The following is a 20,004-nucleotide window of genomic DNA, read 5'->3' as shown; positions in this document are numbered from 1 at the left end:
GGAGTGATGTTAGGAGAAAGATGGTGGTGAGACAAAAGGCTGGAAGCCAGAGAAAGTAGGTAAATGTGTTGATTCTTAAAATGTAAAAATAAGCTCAGGAACATGGAATAGACCAATGATCATATAAGATTGTAGTTTTTTTAAAAGATTTTATTTATTCATTTGAGACAGATACAGTGAGAGCATGAGCGGGGGAGAGGGAAAAACAGACTCCTCACTGAGCTGGGAGCCAGACGTGGGGTTCAATCCCAGGACCCAGAGATCATGACCTGAGCCAAAGGCAGATGTGTGGCCCAAATGTTATACTTAAAAGAGGAGAAACTTGGGGTGCCTGGGTGGCTCAGTCATTAAGTGTCTGCCTTCAGCTCAGGTCATGATCCCAGGGTCCTGGGATCGAGTCCCACATCAGGCTCCCTGCTCCTTGGGAGCCTGCTTCTCCCTCTCCCACTCCCCCTGCTTGTGTTCCCCCTCTCACTGTGTCACTTTCTGTCAAATAAATAAATAAAATCTTTTTTTTTAAAAAAGAGGAGAAACTTTAGAAGCAAGTTAGTATGGAAAGTCCTAGAAAGAAGAAATAAGAAGTATAAGGATTACCAAAACAGAAACAAAACGAGTGTATTTGCAAATAATGTGATCATTTACATAGATAGTCCAAGAGAATTAGACATATGTTAGAACTAATGAGAGTCCAGAATGTTTACTAGATGGAAGAGCATGTCTCTCATATCAATAATATCTTCTACATCAGCAGTAACCAGTTAGAAAATATAAAGGCACCATTATGGGACTGGATAAAGGAAGTATGAAAGATGCAAATGATGGAGATATATAGCAATTAAAGGGGAAGAACTATGAACATGGAAAACCTCAAAATAGTAATGTGGAGTGACAAAAATGAGAGGTGTCATTGGTCCACACTACTAGCTAGGACTTATTGTGGATATATTCTGCATGTTGTTCTAAGAGCTTCCCAGTTAATCCTCACTACAAACCATATCAGGTTGAAATTAAAAGGCTCCCTTCTTTATTAGTAAGAAAACAGAGGTGCTGAGAGGTTAGTAAGTCATGAAGTTAGGGTCCAAATTCAGCATCCTGACTTCGGAGGCTGTGCTTTTACCATTGATATTACCCGGTACTGTTTGCATGGCAGGGACATTGAGTGGCCACAGAAATGGAAGCATCCTCATGATTTATCCCTCATTTAACACTGCGCCTTACAGTTTGTAAAGCAACTTCTTGCCCAAGATCTCATGTGTCCTCATGACACATTTATAGATGAAAAAAGTAGAGCTCAGAGATTAAACAACTTGTAAGGAAATGAAGGGACCAGGACAAGAACTCTGATCTTTTGCCTCCTCCCTCAGTGCCTTTTCTACTATGCTAGAGCCAGGGGTACCATGGCAATGCTAGTAGTCATCTGCTGTAAAACACCTATTTTTTTGGTTTATTTTAGTTAGTTTTGTTTTGTTTTTTGTCTTTTTACATTTCCAAACTGCATGCACCAATACTTTGGTAAAATGCAATAAAACTGAATTACTAGAAGGGTGAAAATTAAGGCACAAATTATTTTTAAAATTATTTTATTGTTAAATTTAGTAGGCATTAACAAATTGCTATAAATTTGAAACACTTACTTTCAATTTCTGTACTTACCTCATTACAATCTAAAGAGCCAACTGCTAAGAAGCAAGGTTGCTGTTGGAATACAGAGTGGGGCTAGAAAAGAGGGCCCGTGCCCCAAGGCCCAGCAGGCCACTCAGTCCCTGTGTTGGGGTTAGGCATGCATCGTGGATGGTTTGGGAGAGTGGAAATCACCTGATGTGATTTAAAAAAGTAACACCAGGAAGGAAGGCAGTTGCTGGTTGATTATAGTTACAGGAGACATAGTTATCTATCAGGGTACAGTGCCAGAACTCTGACTCTGAGGGTTTTGACTATCCATAACCACCAGCCAGCCTGCCTGGGAGGATTTTTGGAGAAACAACTTGGAGAGAGCTCTTTGCCCAGAGTTTCTTCTTGCAGTGCAAATTTCTTTCATATGAACATCTGACTTCACTCTGGACTGTCTGTCAAGATCAGAATACTGGTGATGGATTTGGGGCAGGGCTTATTTCATGGGTGTGCAATCAATGTAGTCACATTGGGTCCCATGCTGGGTTAAATGCCCTACTGTCATTATCTTGAAATTCTTAATAATTTTGAAAAATGGGCCCCATGTTTTCATCTTACACTGGACCACACAAATTATGTAGCCGGTCCTGATAGGGAGTTTATATCCAACAGGGCAATCAACAGTGTGCCACAGTGGGAGGCACTGGGAGAGGGGCAATCAGGCTAGATTTCCTCCCACGAAACAGAACAAAAATGCCAATTCCCCCATGGAGCAGTAGAGAAATTGGCAGTCACTGTGAATCACATATTGTAAGTAAGACATCAATTGTGTGTGTGTAGGGGGGAGGTGATAAAACTCTATTATCAATACTTAATGAGATGTTAAGATCTACTGTGTTTCCAAACTGAATTAAACATTGTGTCTTAGTTTCCTCTCGTGAGATTTCAGTAACTCCAGGAGGATTAATTAATATAGATAATTGCTTTGCATGCATTATCTCTTTTAATCCCCACGCCTCCTCAATTTAAATGTCGTTAGCCTCCTTTTGCAGACAAAGAAACTGAGGCACAGAACAGTTAAGTGATTTGCTTCAAAGCCTATTCTCTCACATGTGATACCATTCACTTCTTTGATTCTCTGGGCTCTGTGTGGAAGTAGTGGTGGGGCCAAAAGGGAAGGAATGCCTCCAAATATTGGCACCAGCTTCTGAGCAGTGAAATTGCCAGAGAGCCACCGTGGGGGTTGTAGTTTGTGAGGAATCCCCACCTTTGGGATTGAGAAAATTTGTGGACTGCGGGGGACCTGTGAGGGTGGGGTGACCTCCATGGGTCTGACACATACACATGTTCTCTCAGCATGGCCACCTGCCTCTTGCTGAGTAGACCTGCTAGAGTGCCCTCTTCTCTGTTTCTTCTTCTCTGAATCTACCCTGGCCATCCACTCCCTCTTCCTTGCCTTCTGGAGCCAATGAAGACCTTATTCTCCTTCTTGACAAGAGCTATGCTTTTGACCTGTGCTTCTGAGTCCTTCAGAGTCCCTCCAAATGAAGAGTTCGCAGGCAGCCCTAAGACAAAGGTGATTGGAAAGTGGGTGGAAAGCAGCACAGGATAGAATATAGACCAAGAAGGAAGCAACAAGTGGTCCAGAGATGTACCCTGCTCTTCTCCAGAAATGTGCTGCTTCCATTTGGCCTGGGACTCTGTTACCTCCTCTCTAACCACCTAGAGAAACATTTAGAACTAATGCTAACAACTAAGTCTAGGACCTAAGAATGATTGTGCTCAAGTGTTCGTGGGTCTAGAGTAAATCAAGTAAATCTTCAAACTGATCTATCATGCCTTTGGTAATTTGTCCAAAATTCTCTTCTTTGCAATTGTACATTTAGCAAAGCATTTGCTTTTCATTGGCCTCTAATGTTGATACCCCTGTTTCCCCCACCTGGACTCTCCCCATCAGCTGTCCTTTATTTCCAGCATTTTCAATCTCTTCCTTTATCCTGCTCTTTCTCCTAAGCCTATAACCATTTTTATCTCTTTTAGTCTTAAAAAAGAAAATTCTTCCCACTCCTTGTGAAGCTTTCTGCTCTCCTCTTGACCAAAATTTTATAGAGTTGGTCTATATGTGCTACCTCCTCTTCTCTCTTACAACTTCTTAAGGCCATGGATCTGGTCCCATTACCTTTTCTCCAAGGTCACCCATGACTGCCTCATTGTCAACACACCAAGTTTCATCCTCCTGTACCTACCAGATGCCATTCAGCTTCATGTTCCATTTCCTCCGAAAACCCCTCTCCTTCTTTAGTTCCCATGATGCAGCAAGGTGTTCTCATGTCCTTCTAGGACTGCTCTTTGCTGATCTTCTGCTCACTTATAAAGTTCTTTCTCAGGCCTCTTCTCTTTTCTTTTACACTTTTTCTCTTAGAGACCACATTCATACCCCAGATTCAGCCATTATCTATGTGGTAAACTCAAGAATCTGTCTGTAGCCCAATCCTGCCTCCTAAACTCCAGACTCACATATGGAGACACTTGAGAAGCTCCACTTGCATATTCCACAAGCACCTCTAATCTTATCTGGGTCAGATTTAACTTGCCATATTCTTATTCCCTTTCTCAAAATCTCCCAAGTGTTATCTATTTCAGGAATAAGCATCATTATCCATCTCTGCACCCAAGCCAGAAATTTGGAATTTATTCTTGACTCTTCTCTATCATTTCTTAATCCTTCTCCTCTTCTCACTTTCCACACTTTCTGGATGAGTTTATCTATTCCTCTGGCTCCCCAAATCAATCTTCAGCTCAGATCTTTTTCCTAATCTCCAGACTCATGAGGTCAATGCCTAGTAGACAACTCCAGTTAGACAGCTTAACATGTCTAATGTTAACACTTAATTCATGTTCTTTTGCTACCCCAATCCCCAGCCCTGTCTTATTATTTCCTATCTTGATATATGACATCACTTATCCAATCAGATTTCCTGGCAGAAATTTTTTTTTTGTTTTATTTATTTATTCATGAAAGTCAGAGAGAGAGAGAGAGAGGCAGAGGCAGAGGGAGAAGCAGGCTCCCCGCCTAGCAGGGAGCCCGATGCGGGACTCGATCCCAGAACCCTGGGATCATGACCTGAGCCGAAGGCAGACGCTTAACCATCTGAGCCACCCAGGCAACCCCTGGCAGAAATTTGGAAGACCCCTGCCCCACCAATATCTAATCTATTACCAATATTTGTCAATTCTACCTGCAAAATATACCTTATAGGCTCCTAGAAGTCCACTTATCACCCAGGGTTAAGGATTTCTGATCAAGACTAATCAGTATGACACAAATATTTATTTCTAATTCAGGCTTCCCTCCTGTTTTCTGGACCTATTGTCTAACTGCATAATGAACACTTCTTTCTGGCTGTTGCTCAGTTTCCTGAATATATCCACCACCAAAATCCATCACCTTCCCTCCTTTGTTCTCTCTTTATTCTTGGTTTTTGTAGGGGCACCACCATCTTCCTCTTGGTCTCCCCATTCTAAAAACCTCTAAAACATCTGTTTCACCCTCATCCTTTATATTCAGGTTTGTTGATTCATCCTCCTCCACAACACTGACATTCTTTTTTTTTTTTTTTTTTTTTGGTTTGTGTGGTTTGTGTGCGATGGAGATGTGCTTTGTATGGTGTATGTTTGGTGTTTGTGTAGTGCCTAGGCCTGGCACCTTTTCTCATGGACCCACCCGTGGGGCTTTGGGAGCCCCACCGAAGGGCCAAGAAGAGAGGAGGCTGGGGATCGTGAGGCAGATGTCCCCTACTGTGGTCAGGCTTCTCCTGGCCTCCCATCTCTCGCCTTCTTAGAGTTTTATTCCTTTCCTTTCTTGAGATTTTTTCCCGTGTGTTTATTTTTTATTATTTTTTAAGATGAGGAGAAAGAAATTTCCCAGCAAATGGGCATTTTACAAGAAGTCCGAATCTTACTTTTCCTGTCCTGCCCACCGGGGTTGGGGAGACCAGGCCCCTCTCTAGGGACCCATCGCCCCAGCCTTGTTCCCGTGTTCCGTGTCCCGTGTCACCTCTGTTGCCCCGTGTTTGCGCTTGACCACGTTGCACTGTTTGCATGCGCCCGAGGCAGACTCTGTCAGGGGCTTGGAGTCCATTCGTGTGTCGCTGCCGCCCGCCCACCTGCCTCATGAGATGGAATCATAATAAACCACATGAGGACACTGCTAAAAAATAAAAAAAATTAAAAAAACCCAAAAATACTGGGTGGGTGTGTTGTGGTGTGTATGTATGATATACGTGCAATATGTTTGTGGTGTATGTGTTGTGCGTGGGTTACTTGTGTGCTATGTGCATGCTGTATGTGCAGCATTGTTTGGGGTGGTATATGTGTGCTGAGAGTGGTGTGTCTATGGTGTGTGCATGGGGTGTGTGTGTGGTATTGTTTATTTATTTATTTTTAAATTTTATTATGTTATGTTAGTCACCATACAATACATCATTAGTTTTTGGTGTTTTTGTATAACACCCAGTGCTCCATGCAGTATGTGCCCTCCTTAATACCTAACCCCAGGCCAACCAATCCCTCCTCCCCCCTCCCCTCTAAAACACCCTCTGTTTTTCAGAGTCCATATTCTCTCATGGTTCATCTCTCCCTCCGATCCCCCCCCCCTTCATTTTCCCTTCCTTCTCCTAATGTCCTCCATGCTATTCCTTATGTTCCACAAATAAGTGAAACCATATGATAATTGACTTTCTCTGCTTGACTTATTTCACTTAGCAAAATCTCCTCCAGTCCCATCCATGTTGATGTAAAAGTTGGGTATTCATCCCTTCTGATGGCTGAGGAATAGTCCATTGTATATATGGACCACATCTTCTTCATCCATTCATCTGTTGAAGGGCATCTCGGCTCTTTCCACAGTTTGGCTATTGTGGACATTGCTGCTATGAACACCAGGGTGCATATGGCCTTTCTTTTCACTACATCTGTGTCTTTGGGGTAAATACCCAGGAGTGCAATTGCTGGGTCATAGGGTAGCTCTATTTTTAAGTTTTTGAGGAACCTCCACACTGTTTTCCAAAGTGGCTGTACCCACTTGCATTCCCACCAACAGTGTAAGAGGGTTCCCCTTTCTCCACAACCTCTGCAACATTTGTTGTTTCTTTCCCTGTCCATTTTTGCCATTCTAACTGGTATAAGGTGGTATCTCAATGTGGTTTTAATTTGGATTTCCCTGATGGCTAATGATGATGAACATTTTTTCATGTGTCTGTTAGCCATTTGCATGTCTTCTTCAGAGAAGTGTCTTTTCATATCTTCTGCCCATTTTTTGACTTGATTATTTCTTTTTTGGGTGTTGAGTTTGAGAAGTTCTTTATAGATCTTGGATACCAGCCCTTTATCTGTAGTGCCATTTGCAAATATCTTCTGCCATTCTGTGGGTTGCCTCTTTGTTTTGTTGACTGTTTCCTTTGCTGTGCAGAAGCTTTTTATCTTGATGAAGTCCCAAAAGTTCATTTTTGCTTTTGTTTCACTAGCTTTTGGAGATGTATCTTGAAAGAAATTGCTGTGGCCGATGTCAAAGAGTTTACTGCCTATGTTCTCCTCTAGGATTTTGATGGATTCTTGTCTCACATTGAGGTCTTTCATCCATTTTGAGTTTAGCTTTGTGTATGGTGTTAGAGAATGGTCGAGTTTCATTCTTCTGCATGTGGCTGTCCAATTTTCCCAGCACGATTTATTGAAGAGACTTTTTTCCATTGCATGTTTTTTCCTGCTTTGTCAAAGATTATTTGACCATAGAGTTGAGGGTCCATATCTGGGTTCTCTATTCTGTTCCATTGGTCTATATGTCTGTTTTTGTGCCAGTACCATGCTGTCTTGGTGATCACAGCTTTGTAATATAGCTTGAAATCAGGCAACGTGATGCCCCCAGCTTTTTCTTTTTCAACATTTCCTTGGCGATTTGAGGTCTTTTCTGATTCCATGCAAACTTTAGGATTGTTTGTTCCAGCACTTTGAAAAATGTCATTGGAATTTTGATCGAGATGGCATTGAAGGTATAGATTGCTCTGGGTAGCATAGACATTTTAACAATGTTTATTCTTCCAATCCATGAGCATGGCATATTTTTCCATCTTTTTGTGTCTTCTTCAATTTCTTTCATGAGTGTTTTGTGGTTCCTAGAGTATAGATCCTTTACCTCTTTGGTTAGGTTTATTCCAAGGTATCTTATGGTTTTTGGTGCTATTGTAAATGGAATTGTTTCTCTAATTTCTCTTTCTACAGTTGCGTTGTTAGTGTATAAGAAAGCAACTGATTTCTGTGCATTGATTTTGTATCCTGCCACATTACTGAATTGCTGGATGAGTTCTAGTAATTTGGGGGTAGAGTCTTTTGGATTTTCCACATAAAGTATCATGTCGTCTGCGAAAAGAGAGAGTTTGACTTCTTCTTTGCCAATTTGAATCCCTTTTATTTCTTTTTGTTGTCTGACTGCTGTTGCTAGGACTTCTAGTACTATGTTGAACAATAGTGGTGAGAGTGGGCATCCTTGATGTGTTCCTGATCTTAAGGGAAAGGCTCTCAGCTTTTCCCCATTGAGGATGATATTTGCTGTGGGTTTTTCATAGATGGATTTTATGAACTTGAGGGATGTTCCCTCTATCCTTATACTCTGAAGAGTTTTAATCAGGAAAGGATGTTGTATGTTGTCAAATGCTTTTTCTGCATCAACTGAGAGGACCATATGGTTCTTCTCCCTCCTCTTATTAATGTGTTCTATCACATTGATTGATTTGCGAATGTTGAACCAACCTTGCATCCCAGGGATAAATCCCACTTGGTCATGGTGGATGATCCTTTTAATGTGTTGTTGGATCCTATTAGCTAGGATTTTATTGAGGATTTTGGAATCCATATTCATCAGGGATATTAGTCTGAAATTCTCCTTTTTGATGGGGTCTTTGCTTGGTTTGGGGATTAAGGTAATGCTGGCCTCATAGAATGAGTTTGGAAGTTTTCCTTCTGTCTCTATTTTTTGAAACAGCTTCAGTAGAATAGGTATTATTTCTTCTTTGAATGTTTGGTAGAATTCCTCAGGGAATCCATCAGGCCCTGGACTCTTGGTTTTTGGGAGGTTTTTGATCACTGCTTCAATCTCGTTACTGGTTATTGGCCTATTCAGGTTGTCAATTTCTTCCTGGTTCAGTCTCGGCAGCTTATACATTTCCAGGAAGGCCTCCATTTCATCCAGATTGCTCAATTTATTGGTGTATAGTTGTTGATAATAATTTCTAATAATTGTTTCTATTTCCTTGGTGTTAGTCATGATCTCTCCCCTTTCATTCATAATTTTATTAATTTGGGTCCTTTCTCTTTTCTTTTGGATAAGTCTGGCCAGTGCTTTATTGATCTTATTAATTCTTTCAAAAAACCAACTTCTGGTTTCGTTGATCTGATCTACTGTGTTTCTGGTTTCTAATTCATTCATGTCTGCTCTAATTTTAATTATTTCTCTTCTAATGCATGGCTTAGGCATCGTTTGTTGCTTTTTCTCTAGTTCTTTAAGGTGTAGAGTTAGTTGGTGAATTCGGGATTTTTCTATTTTTTTGAGGGAGGCTTGGATGGCTATGTATTTCCCCCTTAGGACCGCCTTTGCAGTATCCCATAGGTTTTGGGTCGATGTGTTTTCATTCTCATTGGTTTCCATGAATTGTTTAAGTTCTTCTTTGATTTCCTGGTTGACCCAAACATTCTTGAGCAGAGTGGTCTTTAGCTTCCAAGTGTTTGAATTTCTGCCAATATTTTTCTTGTGATTGAGTTCCAGTTTTAGAGCATTGTGGTCTGAGAATATGCAGGGAATAATCTCAAACTTTTGGTATCAGTTGAGACCTGATTTGTGACCCAGTATGTGGTCTATTCTGGAGAAAGTTCCATGTGCGCTCGAGAAGAACAAGTATTCTGTTGTTTTAGGGTGGAATGTTCTGTAAATATCTATGAGGTCCATCTGGTCCAGTGTATCATTCAAAGCTCTTGTTTCCTTGTTGATTTTCTGCTGAGATGATCTGTCCATTGCTGAGAGTGGAGTATTGAGGTCTCCTACAATTAATGTATTGTTATCAATATGACTCTTTATTTTGGTTAACAGTTGGCTTATGTAGATGGCTGCTCCCATGTTGGGGAGCATAGATATTTACAATTGCTAGATCTTCTTGTTGGATAGACCCTTTAAGAATGATATAGTGTCCTTCTGTGTCTCTAACTACAGACTTTAGTTTAAAATCTAATTTGTCTGATATAAGAATGGCTACCCCAGCTTTCTTTTGAGGTTCGCTGGCATGGAAGATGGATCTCCATCCCTTCACTTTCAGTCTGGATGTATCTTTACGTTCAAAATGAGTCTCTTGTAGACAGCATATGGATGGGTCCTGGCTTTTTATCCAATCTACAACCTTGTGCTGTTTTATGGGAGCATTTAGGCCATTCACGTTGAGAGTGATTATTGAAACATATGAATTAATTGTCATCATGTTGCCTGTGAAGACGTTGTTTTTATAGATTGTCCCTGTAAATTTCTGTTGTATATCACTCTTGGGGTCTTTCTCCTTTTATAGAACCCCCCTTCATATTTCTTGCAGGGCCAGCTTAGTGGTCACATATTCTTTCAGTTTCTGCTGGTCGTGGAAGCTCTGCATCTCTCCATCCATTCTAAATGAGAGCCTTGCTGGATAAAGTATTTTTGGCTGCATGTTCTTCTTATTTAGTACCCTGAATATGTCTTGCCAAGCTTTTCTGGCTTGCCAGGTCTCTGTGGATAGGTCTGACGTTATTCTGATATTCCTCCCTCTGTACGTAAGGAATCTCTTCCCCCTAACTGCCCTTAAGATGGTTTCCTTGGTTCTAAGATTTGTGAATTTTACTATTACATGCTGGGGTGTTGGGAAATTCTCAGCTACGATTTGCTCAAATACATCTTCTAGTCCTCTCTCTCTTTCCACTCCCTCCGGGATTCCAATGATTCTGACATTGGAACGCTTCATGGTGTCCCTTATTTCTCTGATTCTATTTTCATGGATTCTGAGTTGTTTTTCCCTGGCCTCCTCTCTTCCCTTTTTATCTATTATATTGCCTCCAGGTCGCTTATTCGCTCTTCTGCCTCACTTAGCCTAGCTGTTAGATTATCTTGATTGGATTGGATCTCATTGATAGCATTTTTAAGTTCTGCCAATTCACCTTTTCTTTCTGCCCTTAGAGACACTATGTTGCCATTAATTGATTTCTCCATTCTAGCCATTGTCTTCACAATTGCTAGCCTGAATTCCATCTCTGACATCTTGGTTATATCTGCATCCATTTGTAAATTTGCAGCATAAGTCATGATCTCTGAGTCTTTTTTATTTTGGGGGTTCCTCTTCCTAGTCATTCTGTTGATGGGTGGTTGAGGGAATGTATAGAGTCCAAATTATTGACCAGAACCCAAGCAAGATGCACCTGTTTTCTAGGGACCTTAGGGTTGCTGGCCTCCTGTTTTCCCAGTCTGTCTTTTGGGGGAGGAGCCTGCCGTACTGTTATTCAGGCAACCCTGTTTGGGTGGAGTTGCCCTGCCCCCCATGTGGTGGGGGATGGCTCAGTGGGAATCAGTTTTTTGGTGCTTTTGTTCTCTGGCGGCTTTCCCTGGTGGCTTTCCACATCTCTTCCAAGAGTCAGAGCAGAAGAGACCATTTCTAACCCTCTGCCTCAGAGCAGAGAGACCATAGTCTGTTCTTCAGTGAGCTTTCCAGGCCACACCATCTCCGTTTCTGTCCGTGCTGCTATAAACTGCAGCGTCCTGGGTTGTGCGCCCCTCCCCAGCGCTCCCAGTCCTCCTCCAGGTTGGGGCACGTTCCTGCCCTTTGTGCTTCTAAAACTGCCAGCCACTCCCAGTTTGCATGCATGACCCCACCGCTCCAGGTTTCCGTCCCAGGGGCTGCCCTAAAGTCCTTTCCCCGCCACTACTGGTCTGCGAGTCTGTGCCTTGTCCCCAGTGCTTGAGGCTGTTTCTCACTGGTGGTGTAGGATCCCCACGGACAGGCTCCCTCCCACTGCCATTTATCCTCCGATATCTGCCCTCAGAATCATGGCTCCCTGCTTTGTATCTCGAAACCAACTGCCTGTGATATTCTGTTTGTAGAGATCCAGATCTTTTTACATCTCAGGCTGATTTCATGGGTGCTCAGAGTGGTCTGGTAGATATCCAGTTCAATTCTGGGGACCAGTTGAAATAAGGTCCCCTACTCCTCTGCCATCTTTTCTCCTTCATCCCTCACATTCATTTTTGCCTCTGGATTTCTCTTCCTACTTTCCTACTTCAGTCCATCAGGATTCTCTAACTTTTTCAAGGATCTGTTTGCCTAAAGTCTCTGATCTCACTTCCAAATCATCCCTTGAGCCTAGCCCTCATCATGGCATAGCTCTGCTCAAAAATCATCCATGGCTCCTCCTCTTATTCTAAGATCAAACCCCAACTGTCTCTCAATCCCTTGCTTGAGGGCTAAGCCTTATTTCTACCAATTTCCTTCCACATACCCTCTGCTCTAGAAAAATAGGATGATTTACTATTCTGCAAACATACCTTGAGTTTTCTACCCATGAATCATGCATATGCCTTAAGCATTTTCCTTCCATCTATATTTGTCCAATAAAATCCTACCCCTCATTTAAGGCCTAGGGCTAATGTTGACTCTCTTAAGCTTTCACTAGAGTTCATCAGTATGTGATTTTTCTATTTGTGTGTCTCCCAGCAACTCAGCTTACTCATATTTTATACCACTTGTCTAGTCCTATGTCTTTCTCCACCATTGGATATTGAACTCTATGAAGGTAGAACCATGTCTTAGTCCTCTTTGTATCCCCAGGTCCTGGCTCACAGTAGATGCCCAGGAAAGTTCACTGAGTAGAAGACTGCATGCAGTTTTTCAATCAAGTAATTCCTTTTTGGATTCCTGTATCAAGAATAGGTATTTGTGAAAACACTTATTTCTTCAAATAGACTGCAAACCAGGTGAGGGCATGGCCAATGTCATCTGTATCTCTCTGCCCCCTGCACAGAGTAAACTCTCAAGCAGTATGATTGAGTGAAAAGAGTATGGGACAAATCAGCTAATACTATGAAAACTCATAATTTTCTTTGCGTATTAAGGTATGTTTGGAGAAAATCTATAATGTCAGGTAAAGCCCTAAATCATCATGGAGCTATGGGTATTATAGAGCAGGAGAGATAGGTGAAAGAGTATGTGAGTGAGGAAGTGAGTGAGAGAGAGAAAGAGAGAAGGAATAATCCTGTTAGTGTATGAGCTAGTGAGTGAGTGGATAAGAAAAAGGGGAAAGAATAACTGAGCCACTGAATGAATGAATGATGGGGTGAATGAATAAGTGGCTAAGGTAACTAATTTCTTGAGCAAGTGAATGCATAATTCAGTGATTAAGAAAAGAACAAATGGATACATTTTTTCCCTCATCTTTGGGGAACTTATTTAATTTTCTAGGCTTCCTGATCCTTAAGCAGTGGTCTCAGGCACAGTTTGGAAGGGTCTCTGCTTCCTCAGGTTTTAAATTACAGCCCACTTAGGCTGCCTCCATGGATGATGTACTCCCAAACTTCACATATGAAGATAGATAGATGATAGATAGATAGATAGATAGATAGATAGATAGATGATAGATAATTTTTTAATTGTCATGAAAGCAGCACCACTTGAAAACTCGATTAATTACTAATGTTCTTCATCATTTATCAAGTACTGGTTGTTGCTTATAATCTTTAAAGGGAATGAAATTAAAAGAATTAAGAAACAATTATGTCTGGAAAAAAAATAACCCTCCCCAAATCTAATCACCTTCTGGTAGAGATCTTCATGCTGAGGTGGCTGGGGAGAGAGAGGGGGAGAAGCGCCCACACACCACTGAAACTCTTGCAGTTGGTCTGCGGGGAAAATGAATGGTGACCTGCCAGCATGATGTGGGAGACAGCAATTCCTCATGTGGGCTCAGGAAGCAGGGCTGGGTAATGTTTTTCTGCCTGGTGAAGCAGAGCTATTGCTTGTGGGGATGGGGGCTGCCTGTGGTCCTTAGACCAGCAACATCAGCACCACATAGGGACATAATATAAACACCAGACCTAGTGAATCAGAAACTACAGGTGGTGGGCCCCTGTAGGGGGCCAAGGGGGCCAAGAATGCCAAGGAGTCCCTGGGCTGCTAAGAAGCTGGGGACTCCCTCCCACACCTTCCTGACCTTTATTACTATGGAGAGGAAGAGGTTTGGCTTGGGGCAGTCAGGGAAGGGCAGAAATTATAGGACAAAAGCCTACCAGGAAGACAGCCAGTTTCAAGAGTTACCAGGTAAATGTGAGGTTCCACACTTGAGCCATTTCTCATTCTTCAGTATGCTGTGGGCATTAGCTAACTAACACACAGGCTGGCCACTGCTGCCCACCTTAACTGTCTCCTACTCTAGGACTGGGAAAAGAAGCTTGAGCCTTATTGTGGCTGACCTCCACCCTGGGAGAACTGCAAGGGCCTAAGACCCTATCTCCTAGGCAGCTATCCCAAAATGCCCATGCTGACATGGGGCCCTGAAGCTTGTTCCCTAAAGATGTGAAAATAGAGCATTTCTGGTTGTTAATCTCATGGCTGAAAGAGATGTTATGCCTTAGAGAAGTGTCCAATAATTTACATACAAGAACAAGTTCTCTTGCCTCCCAGGATGTATTCTTGCTTGGACACCATCTGTGCAGTGCCCACAGGAAAAGGGATCTTAGACACTGCTCAGACTGGTGTCCTAGCAAGAGAGCAACCTGAGAGGCAAGAGACCTTGCTCTCATGAGTATGCTTCAGGGCCACTAACTCACAAGACCTGTGCCTTGTTAGTATACAACACTTAGGCTTTCTTTGACCCTTCATTTCCTTGTCTCTGTGAGGTTGGATTATAACCATGGCTCTTAAGCTCTCTTATGCATCAGAATTCCCTGTAAGGCTTGTTAAAACAGATTACTGGGCCCACCACCTGTAGTTTCTGATTCACTAGGTCTGGTGTTTATATTATGTCCCTATGTGGTGCTGATGTTGCTGGTCTAAGGACCACATTGAGACCCATTGGACTACATGGTACCAAAATGTGTGTGGCCAGGTACAAAGCAGTATCCCATCTGTTTCCTTATCAGCTTCTGGAACAATCCCATGATCCAAGGAGTCTCTATTCCTTTTAGAGATGGGAAGCAAGCTCATGATGGTGCCCAGACTTGTCTAAAGTCCTACTGCCAGTGAATAGTAAAGCCAAGATGTGAAGACAGGCCTTCAGTTCCCAGACCCTGCTCTGCTTTTTCCACACTCAAAATCTAGGAGAATCCCTAGCTTATTTTCCAGCTGCCACATTTACCACTCCTATTTGTAGTGCTGTGAAAATGGCAAGAACCTTAATACCATATATAGTTTGTTACATGACAGGCACTGTTCTCAGAGCTATGTAAACATTATAGCATTTAATTTTCACCCTTCTGCTAGGAAGTTGATGGGCTATTATTATCTTCATTTTAAAGATGTGGAAACTGAGGCACAGGGCGGGCAGCTAACTTTTTCAGGGTCAAAGAGTAAAGAAGTACTGAAGCTGGGACTTACTCCTATGCAGTCTAACAGCTAGGTCTCTGATTTGAGCACTGCACCCCAGGGATAACGGTATTCCTAAAAGACTGCCTTGGGCCCCTGACCTGCAGAAAAGGGAGCTCAGGGAACAGGCTTAGGGACCTAAGAAACAGGAGTGACCCTGGGGTAGGTAGGGCCTCCCTACTATGAAATTTTCTGCAGTTTTTCACAGAGTGCCTGTCACAAGGTCTGTCTCATGGCTGGGGATCCCAATCTCTTCCCTGTATCATTGGCCCCAGCCCGCACATGACCAGGGCTCTCTGTCAAGGGGCCCAGCACACTCAGTGAGATGTGAGATATAGTAGTCAGGGCACGCACGTGGGCATGTGGGCCTGCCGGGCTGGCTGTAAAAGGCTTGATTACATAATGGCATTTAGAAAATGGCACTTGTCTTTTCTTCAAAGACCTTCAAGATGATGAATTGGGGCTTATTGAAATGGCCTTAAATCAAGGTTTCTGTGAACAACAGCTTGCTCAGACTCATGCAAAGTAGATTTCTCTTCAGAATGGCTGATACCAGTAGCTCCTTACTACTGGCCTCCTTCTGGGTTCAGGGGCTGGGTCAGGGACCAGAGTCATGGAAGATGAGAGCATGAACCAAAATAACCCCATATGATAGAGAGTAGGAAGTTTCTGTGTACCTATGGGGACTCTGAGGCCCCAAGAGAAGGGACCAACACAAAGTCACCTAGTAAGCCAGTCAGGCAACTATTTTCTGAGTCTTTAGGAACCTTCTAATGGCCATATTTCCCTAGAGTTACTCTGGGGTCTGCCTATGGGCAGCATACTGCCTGGGGCTGCCATTTACTCCAATGGGCCACCTTTCTGGGTTCCTTTTCTTTTATTCTAAGATGGATCTGGGTGATATACAGGCTGTTATATTTATTCCCAAGCCCTGTGGACTCTGGAGCTACTGGTTTTTGTGATTTCAACTTGTGCACCCCCCTCTATGCATCACACTCAACCTATTCCCACCACCATCCTGAGAGTTTGGATGATGGCACCTGCATGGAAATGGCCCATCTCATCTCCTGCATTGATGGCTCAACATTTTCCCAATTGCATTGTCCACCTACAGGGTCTCACTGTTAGGTGCCAACTTGGAACTTTCATGAGCAGTCAAAGCTTGTCCTGGCAATCACTCCTGACCTTCTGTCCAGGGAGCAGCACTCTTTTGAAAGGCATTGGTGACCCTTCCAGCTTCTTAGTGCCTTAGTTTCCATATTTGCTAAGTTAGGATAACAGGATTCTCTGGCTTCTCTACATCACTGAGTGGTGAGAGGACTCTATGGCAGGAAGATGGGGGAAACATTCTGTACACTGAAAAGTGTTATGCAAGTACAACATCCATGACTATGGCTCTGCTGCTGGGCCCATCTCCATCTGGCTTTCTCCCTGGGCCATCTTTCTGGACATCCATAAGTAGAGGCTGCTGTGTGGCTGTCTGGTGACAGACCCCCATGGGATTTGAATTCAGCCTCCAAGGACTGGCAGCCATGGCACTATAAATATAAAACAAAACAAAAGACAACATAAAACAATATCAGAAAGAAAAAATATGACTTTGGAATTGACTGATGAGGTTTGACAACAAAATTTTAATATTTGTAAGGGGAGGAAAACTGCAAGCAGGGCTGTGCATAGACTGGGGCTGTGAGGACAGATGGGAAGAAATAGGAAACTGATCTTTTGTGTGCCTCCTGTACACAGAGGCTGGGGAGAGCAGTGATAGAAAAAACTCAGATAAGGTTCTTGGTTTTAAGGATCCCATGGTTCTGGAAACAGATGGATCTAGATATGATTGCATACTCTGTAGTAAGGATGAATGGTAAAGAAACACAGGAGGCTGTGGGAATCCAGAGGAAAAGCCCATAATCCAGACCCAGTAGCAACGTTGGGAAGGGAATGTGGAGACAGGGAAATCTTACAGAAGCTGATGCTTAAACTGGGAAAAGAAAAATGAGTAGTAGTATGCCATATAGAGAGAAAAAGTAAGTCTATCCCAAGCAGAAGGGACAGTGTAAGCAAAGGCACAGAGATGGGAAGGAAAACACAGGATCTGGGGGCAGCAAGTGCTCTGGTGAGGTTGAAACCTCAGATGGGAAGGAGACAGGCTGAGGTTGTCTGGGGCCAGGACCTTGAATACCAAGCTCAGGGCTTGAAATTGATTCCAGAAACAATGGAGAAGAAGGCATGATGGGGGCCTTAAGGAGGGAAAGGTCATGGTCTGACTTAATGCTTGCAGAAGATCCATCTTCCTGCAGTGAAAAGAGGACAAGAGAGCAATAAAAGTAGAAGTAAGGAGACCAGGGAGGAGGCAGTTGCCAAAGTCCAGGTGGAAAAGCCTTGAGAAGAAGTTCAAGGGTTCAGTTTTAGACAGGAGACATTTGAATTGCTGCTGGTACATCTATGTGGAAATGGGTACTAGACAGTTTGATATACAGGTCTGAAGTATGAACTAAAGATAAAGGCTTAAGTAGAGTAGAGAAGGAAAGGCCAACAAAGGAGACAATGAATATCCAGAGAGATGTGAGGGAAATCAGACAAGTTTATGATTTCCTTTTCCCAATGTTCCTGAAAGGTCAAGCAAGATTGGGCGCCTGGGTGGCTCAGTTGGTTAAGCGACTGGCTTTGGCTCAGGTCATGATCCCAGAGTCCTGGGATCGAGTCCTGCATCGGGCTCCCTGCTCAGCGGGGAGTCTGCTTCTCCCTCTGACCCTCCCCCCTCTCATGCTCTCTCTCTCTCATTCTCTCTCTCAAGTTAATAAATAAAGTCTTAAAAAAAAGGTCAAGCAAGATGAGTATAGATCAGTGTCCAGTGGATTTAATAATGTGGGAATCATTGGTAATGTTCAAGCTCAGTGGAGTGAGAAGTGGAGCCTGTGGCCAGATTGGACAGGATGAAGGAATGAATGTGTGGGGTGAAGAAATGGTCTAAGCCACGTAGATAGTTTATTTTAAAACTGTGCTGAGAAGGGAGTAGAGACCTGAGCCTCTTTTGTTTCTGATGTGTGACTTTGGAGTATGGTGGCACCATATGTATGTGTAAAGCCTGAAAATGTCAGTTTGTGGATGAGCAGAGCTTTCTGTCTCCTCCAGCCAGTCCAGTAGGAAATGACTCTTCTTATCTTGGTGCTCCAAGAGCAGTGACTGTACTATTGTCTTAGGTGGATGGTGGCCTGAGGATGGAGGAAGAGCACTGGAGACAGACATCAGCAAAGCAAAGATCCAGAGGTAGGAAAGTTCACAATGATTTTAGGGGGTTGATGGAAAGCTGATATGACTGAAACACAGTGGGCTGGGGGTAGAATGGAAGGAAGTGTGGTTTGAGATGTGAGCAGGGGCTAGCCAGGTCATGGTGAGTATTGTAAGTTATGGTAAAGGCTTAGGGTTTTATTTGTTTATTTGAAATGCAGGGGAACCTATTAAAGGATTTTAAGCAAGGAAGTGACATGATGTAATTTATGTTTTTAATTGAAGTATAGTAAACACACAATGTTATATTATTTTCAGGTGTACAACATAGTGATTCCACAAGTCTATATATTATGCTATGCTCACCACAAGTGTAGCTACCATCTGTCACCATACAATACTATTTAATACCATTTACTGTATTCCCTATGCTGTACCTTTTATCCCCATGACTTATTCATTTCATAAATGGAAGCCTGATTGCTCTGGCTTTGCTGTAGAGAAAGGATTATACAAGGCAACCTAGAAGCAGGAAAATCATTCATTTATTCATTAAATAAATATTTACTGAATGATCACTCTATGACAGAATTGCTCTGTTGGGATAAAGTCATGAACAGTAAAGATCAGGTCCTTCCTTCCATGGAGGCATAATTCTACTGGGACAAACAGATAATAGTAAATAAATAAATAGCTGACATCACTTTAGGTGCTGATAAATATTATGGAGAAGTTAAAATAGGTTAATGAGGTAAAGAGTGACTGGGACTGAAGATCTATATCAAAGTGACTAGAGATGGCCTTTATGAGCAGCTAGTATTTACACTGAAAGTTGAATAATAAGGATCCAGGCACTCAAAGATTTTTAGTAAAAGTATTACAGATCTCTAGGCAGAGGAAAGAGCAAGTGAATAGGCCCTGTGGTGAGAACAAGCTTGGTGTGTTTGAGGAGCAACAAGTAGACTAGAGTGGCTGGAAGGTATGAAGCAGGGTGGGGGAGAGTGTTAAGAGATTGATGTCAGAGAATGAGGTAGGCAGAAGCCAAATCAACAGGCCCTTTAAGCCATGTTTAGAGTTTGAATTTTATTTTTGGAACTACAAAAGCACAAGAGAGTTTTGCATAGAGAAATGAATGATCTGATTTTTATTTTAATAGGATCAAGACTATACTTTCAGGGATCATTTCTATAGTTTGTTATTTTAATAGGATCCTTCTGACTGTTGGATTATGGACAGATTGGAGAGAGAGCAGAGTAGAAGTATGGAGATCAGAAAGAAGTTATACTGCAATAATCCAGGGCAAGATGATGGTGGCTTGAGCCACACTGATGGCAGTAGAGGTAGTGGGAAGTGGTTGAATGTGGAATGTTGAAGATATTGCTTGTAGCACTGGTCAATGGATAGGATGTGTGTAGTGATGGAAAGAGAGGAGTCAAGTTTGAGAGAGGCCTGAGGAAATGGGTAGATAATGGTGCCCTTTATTGAGATGGGAAGAAATTTTGGGAGAAGTAGACTTGGTAATGTCAGGAGC

The 20,004-nt window shown here is 42.6% G+C and overlaps 1 pseudogene; it reads left to right on the top strand.

The window, feature by feature from the left end:
- Positions 1–19,633: 19,633 nt before the first annotated feature.
- LOC118015295 lies at positions 19,634–19,759 on the top strand (annotated as a pseudogene).
- The last annotated feature ends 245 nt before the right edge of the window (positions 19,760–20,004 follow it).

This window comes from Mirounga leonina, unplaced genomic scaffold, assembly GCF_011800145.1.
Source record: "Mirounga leonina isolate KUSES-001 unplaced genomic scaffold, KU_Mleo_1.0 Mir_101799, whole genome shotgun sequence".
Taxonomy (NCBI): Eukaryota; Metazoa; Chordata; class Mammalia; order Carnivora; family Phocidae; genus Mirounga; species Mirounga leonina.
This window is presented reverse-complemented; position numbering and strand designations above follow the sequence as displayed.